Source organism: Rutidosis leptorrhynchoides, chromosome 11 (genome assembly GCF_046630445.1).
Source record: "Rutidosis leptorrhynchoides isolate AG116_Rl617_1_P2 chromosome 11, CSIRO_AGI_Rlap_v1, whole genome shotgun sequence".
Taxonomy (NCBI): Eukaryota; Viridiplantae; Streptophyta; class Magnoliopsida; order Asterales; family Asteraceae; genus Rutidosis; species Rutidosis leptorrhynchoides.
The window spans coordinates 124,862,290-124,868,858 of NC_092343.1; positions in this window are offsets into that span (position 1 = coordinate 124,862,290).

Here is a 6,569-nt window from a genome sequence, read left to right on the forward strand (position 1 = left end):
TGGTATTCCATGTCTGGAGACGACTTCCTTCAAATACAGTCGTGCTAACTTCTCCATCTTGTCATCTTCTCTTATTGGTAGGAAGTGTGCTGATTTGGTGAGACGATCAACTACTACCCAAATAGTATCAAAACCACTTGCATTCCTTGGCAATTTAGTGATGAAATCCATGGTAATGTTTTCCCATTTCCATTCCGGGATTTCGGGTTGTTGAAGTAGACCTGATGGTTTCTGATGCTCAGCTTTGACCTTAGAACACGTCAAACATTATCCTACGTATTTAGCAACATCGGCTTTCATACCCGGCCACCAAAAATATTTCTTGAGGTCCTTGTACATCTTCCCCGTTCCAGGATGTATTGAGTATCTGGTTTTATGAGCTTCTCTAAGTACCATTTCTCTCATATCTCCAAATTTTGGTACCCAAATCCTTTCAGCCCTATACCGGGTTCCGTCTTCCCGAATATTAAGATGCTTCTCCGATCCTTTGGGTATTTCATCCTTTAAATTTCCCTCTTTTAAAACTCCTTGTTGCGCCTCCTTTATTTGAGTACTAATGTTATTATGAATCATTATATTCATAGATTTTACTCGAATGGGTTCTCTGTCCTTCCTACTCAAGGCATCGGCTACCACATTTGCCTTCCCTGGGTGGTAACGAATCTCAAAGTCGTAATCATTCAATAATTCAATCCACCTACGCTGCCTCATATTCAGTTGTTTCTGATTAAATATGTGTTGAAGACTTTTGTGGTCGGTATATATAATACTTTTGACCCCATATAAGTAGTGCCTCCAAGTCTTTAATGCAAAAACAACCGCGCCTAATTCCAAATCATGCGTCGTATAATTTTGTTCGTGAATCTTCAATTGTCTAGACGCATAAGCAATCACCTTCGTTCGTTGCATTAATACACAACCGAGACCTTGCTTTGATGCATCACAATAAATCACAAAATTATCATTCCCTTCAGGCAATGACAATATAGGTGCCGTAGTTAGCTTTTTCTTCAATAACTGAAACGCTTTCTCTTGTTCATCATTCCATTCAAATTTCTTCCCTTTATGCGTTAATGCTGTCAAGGGTTTTGCTATTCTGGAAAAGTCTTGGATGAACCTTCTGTAGTAACCAGCTAGTCCTAAAAACTGGCGTATGTGTTTCGGAGTTTTCGGGGTTTCCCACTTTTCAACAGTTTCTATCTTTGCCGGATCCACCTTAATACCTTCTTTGTTCACTATGTGACCGAGGAATTGAACTTCTTCCAACCAAAATGCACACTTTGAAAACTTAGCGTACAATTCTTCCTTCCTCAATACTTCTAACACCTTTCTCAAATGTTCACCGTGTTCTTGGTCATTCTTTGAGTAAATAAGTATGTCATCAATGAAAACAATGACAAACTTGTCAAGGTATGGTCCACACACTCGGTTCATAAGGTCCATGAACACAGCTGGTGCATTAGTTAAACCAAACGGCATGACCATAAACTCGTAATGACCGTAACGTGTTCTGAAAGCAGTCTTTGGAATATCATCTTCTTTCACCCGCATTTGATGATACCCGGAACGTAAGTCAATCTTTGAATAAACAGACGAGCCTTGTAGTTGATCAAATAAGTCGTCGATTCTCGGTAGTGGGTAGCGGTTCTTGATGGTAAGTTTGTTCAACTCTCGGTAGTCGATACACAACCTGAATGTACCATCTTTCTTCTTGACAAACAAAATAGGAGCTCCCCACGGTGATGTGCTTGGTCGAATGAAACCACGCTCTAAAAGTTCTTGTAATTGGCTTTGCAGTTCTTTCATCTCGCTGGGTGCGAGTCTGTAAGGAGCACGAGCTATTGGTGCAGCTCCTGGTACAAGATCTATTTGAAATTCAACGGATCGATGTGGGGGTAATCCCGGTAATTCTTACGGAAATACATCGGGAAATTCTTTTGCAATGGGAACATCATTGATGCTCTTTTCTTCAGTTTGTACTTTCTCGACGTGTGCTAGAACAGCATAGCAACCTTTTCTTATTAGTTTTTGTGCCTTCAATTTACTAATAAGATGTAGCTTCGTGTTGCCCTTTTCTCCGTACACCATTAAGGGTTTTCCTTTTTCTCGTATAATGCGAATTGCATTTTTGTAACAAACGATCTCCGCTTTCACTTCTTTCAACCAGTCCATACCGATTATTACATCAAAACTCCCTAACTCTACTGGTATCAAATCAATCTTAAATGTTTCGCTAACCAGTTTAATTTCTCGATTCCGACATATATTATCTGCTGAAATTAATTTACCATTTGCTAATTCGAGTAAAAATTTACTATCCAAAGGCGTCAATGGACAACTTAATTTAGCACAAAAATCTCTACTCATATAGCTTCTATCTGCACCCGAATCAAATAAAACGTAAGCAGATTTATTGTCAATAAGAAACGTACCCGTAACAAGCTCCTGGTCTTCCTGTGCCTCTACCACATTAATATTGAAAACTCTTCCACGGCCTTGTCCATTCGTGTTCTCCTGATTCGGGCAATTTCTAATAATGTGGCCTGGTTTTCCACATTTATAACAAACTACATTGGCATAACTTGCTCCGACACTACTTGCTCCGCCATTACTCGTTCCGACACCATTTGTTCCTTTCGTTCTATTAACCCCTGGTCCGTAGACCTCACACTTCACCGCGCTATGACCATTTCTTTTACACTTGTTGCAAAATTTGGTGCAGAACCCCGAGTGATTCTTTTCACACCTTTGGCATAGCTGCTTCTGATTGTTGTTGTTGTTACGGTTATTATTGTTGTTGGGATGATTGTTGTAGTTGCTGTTGTTGTTTTTGTTGTTGTTGGGCCGTTTGTTGTAGTTGCGATTGATGTTGCGATTGTTGGGATAATTGTTGCGATTATTGTTGTAATTGCTGTTGTTGTTGTATTGATGATTCTTATCACCGTTTTCCTCCCACTTTCTTTTGACTTGCTTCACATTGGCCTCTTCAGCAGTCTGTTCTTTAATTCTTTCTTCAATCTGGTTCACTAGTTTGTGAGCTATTCTACATGCCTGTTGTATGGAGGCGGGCTCGTGTGAACTTATATCTTCTTGGATTCTTTCCGGTAATCCTTTCACAAACGCGTCGATCTTCTCTTCCTCATCTTCGAATGCTCCCGGACACAATAGGCACAATTCTGTGAATCGTCTTTCGTACGTGGTAATATCAAATCCTTGGGTTCGTAACCCTCTAAGTTCTGTCTTGAGCTTATTGACCTCGGTTCTGGGACGGTACTTCTCGTTCATCAAGTGCTTGAATGCTGACCACGGTAGTGCGTACGCATCATCTTGTCCTACTTGCTCTAGATAGGTATTCCACCATGTTAACGCAGAACCTGTGAAGGTATGCGTAGCGTACTTCACTTTGTCCTCTTCAGTACACTTACTTATGGCAAACACCGATTCAACCTTCTCGGTCCACCATTTCAATCCGATCGGTCCTTCGGTTCCATCAAATTCCAAAGGTTTGCAGGCAGTGAATTCTTTGTAGGTGCATCCTACACGATTTCCTGTACTGCTAGATCCAAGGTTATTGTTGGTATGTAGCGCAGCCTGTACTGCGGCTATGTTTGAAGCTAGAAAAGTACGGAATTCCTCTTCATTCATATTCACGGTGTGTCGAGTAGTCGGTGCCATTTCCTTCAAAATAGTTAAATGGAACAAGTTAATCATACAGAATATTAAGAGTAGTTAATAGTATTTCGTAGCATAATATGAACTCATTTATAAAAGCTTTTTCTTCATATTAGCGTTTTATAAGTTTAAATTCGGGTAATACCTACCCGTTAAGTTCATACTTAGTAGCTAATATACAATTCAACTACTACAATTCTATATGAAAAACTGATTGTAATAATATTTCGCGTTCAAACTTTTATACAATATTTTACAAACTTACAATACCGCTTATTTTACATAAAGCATGAAATATAGCACACAATAACTTTGATACAAGATAGTTGTGAAGACAATTCTAGCTAGTACACAAGTCGTTCGGCAAAGGCAATAAAGACACGTAATTCATACGTCCAGAAACAAGTCATGTATTCTGGTTTTACTAGGACTACTTCCCATCCTTGGTCTTGTGCAACATAACCGTTATGGCCGTTGATAAGACAGCGTGTTGTAACGTCATCAAAGGGACGAGGGTTACGTAATGTCCAACAGTCCCGTAATAATCTAAAAACCTCATTTCTTACCCCAATTACCGACTCCGTCACTTGTGGAAACGTTTTGTTTAATAGTTGTACTCCGATGTTCTTGTTCTCACTTTGGTGAGAAGCGAACATTACTAATCCGTAAGCATAACATGCTTCTTTATGTTGCATGTTAGCCGCTTTTTCTAAATCACGAAGTCCAATATTCGGATATATTGAGTCAAAATAATTTCTTAACCCGTTGCGTAAAATAGCATTTGGGTTCCCCGCAATATATGCGTCAAAGTAAACACATCGTAACTTATGGGTTTCCCAATGTGATATCCCCCATCTTTCAAACGAAAGTCTCTTATAAACCAAGACATTCTTGGAACGTTCTTCGAATGTCTTACAAACTGATCTCGCCTTAAATAGTTGTGCCGAAGAATTCTGGCCGACTCTAGACAAGATTTCATCAATCATGTCTCCGGGTAGGTCTCTTAAAATATTGGGTTGTCTATCCATTTTGTGTTTTTAAACTGTAAAATAGACAAGAGTTAGTTTCATAAAAAAAATACTTATTAATACAAGCAATTTTTACATATATCATAAAGCATAAGAACACTATATTACATATATTACACCACACGAATACAACTATCTTATTCCGACTCGCTCGTTTCTTCTTCTTCGGTTTTGGTTCGTTTTGCCAAGTTTCTAGGGATATATGATGTTCCCCTAATACGAGCCGTCGTTGTCCACATTGGTTTAGAAAAACCTGGTGGTTTAGAGGTTCCCGGGTCATTATTACAACTTAAGGACTTCGGGGGTTGACGATACATATAAAGTTCATCGGGGTTGGAATTAGATTTCTCTATTTTTATGCCCTTTCCCTTATTATTTTCTTTTGCCTTTTTAAATTCAGTTGGGGTAATTTCTATAACATCATCGGAATTCTCGTCGGAATCCGATTCATCGGAGAATTGGTAATCCTCCCAATATTTTGCTTCCTTGGCGGAAACACCATTGACCATAATTAACTTTGGTCGGTTGGTTAAGGATTTTCTTTTACTTAACCGTTTTATTATTTCCCCCACCGGTTCTATTTCTTCATCCGGTTCCGATTCTTCTTCCGGTTCCGATTCTTCTTCCGGTTCCGACTCTTCTTCCGGTTCCTCTTCGGGAACTTGTGAATCAGTCCACAAATCATTCCAATTTACATTTGACTCTTCATTATTATTAGGTGAGTCAATGGGACTTGTTCTAGAGGTAGACATCTATCACATAATATCAAACACGTTAAGAGATTAATATATCACATAATATTCATATGTTAAAAATATATAGTTTCCAACAAAAATGTTAAGCAATCATTTTTAAAGAAAACACGGTCGAAGTCCAGACTCACTAATGCATCCTAACAAACTCGATAAGACACACTAATGCAAATTTTCTGGTTCTCTAAGACCAACGCTCGGATACCAACTGAAATGTCCCGTTCTTATTGATTAAAAACGTTCCATATTAATTGATTTCGTTGCGAGGTTTTGACCTCTATATGAGACGTTTTTCAAAGACTGCATTCATTTTTAAAACAAACCATAACCTTTATTTCATAAATAAAGGTTTAAAAAGTTTTACGTAGATTATCAAATAATGATAATCTAAAATATCCTGTTTACACACGACCATTACATAATGGTTTACAATACAAATATGTTACATCGAAATCAGTTTCTTGAATGCAGTTTTTACACAATATCATACAAACATGGACTCCAAATCTTGTCCTTATTTTAGTATGCAACAGCGGAAGCTCTTAATATTCACCTGAGAATAAACATGCTTTAAACGTCAACAAAAAATGTTGGTGAGTTATAGGTTTAACCTATATATATCAAATCGTAACAATAGACCACAAGATTTCATATTTCAATACACATCCCATACATAGAGATAAAAATCATTCATATGGTGAACACCTGGTAACCGACAATAACAAGATGCATATATAAGAATATCCCCATCATTCCGGGACACCCTTCGGATATGATATAAATTTCGAAGTACTAAAGCATCCGGTACTTTGGATGGGGTTTGTTAGGCCCAATAGATCTATCTTTAGGATTCGCGTCAATTAGGGTGTCTGTTCCCTAATTCTTAGATTACCAGACTTAATAAAAAGGGGCATATTCGATTTCGATAATTCAACCATAGAATGTAGTTTCACGTACTTGTGTCTATTTTGTAAATCATTTATAAAACCTGCATGTATTCTCATCCCAAAAATATTAGATTTTAAAAGTGGGACTATAACTCACTTTCACAGATTTTTACTTCGTCGGGAAGTAAGACTTGGCCACTGGTTGATTCACGAACCTATAACAATATATA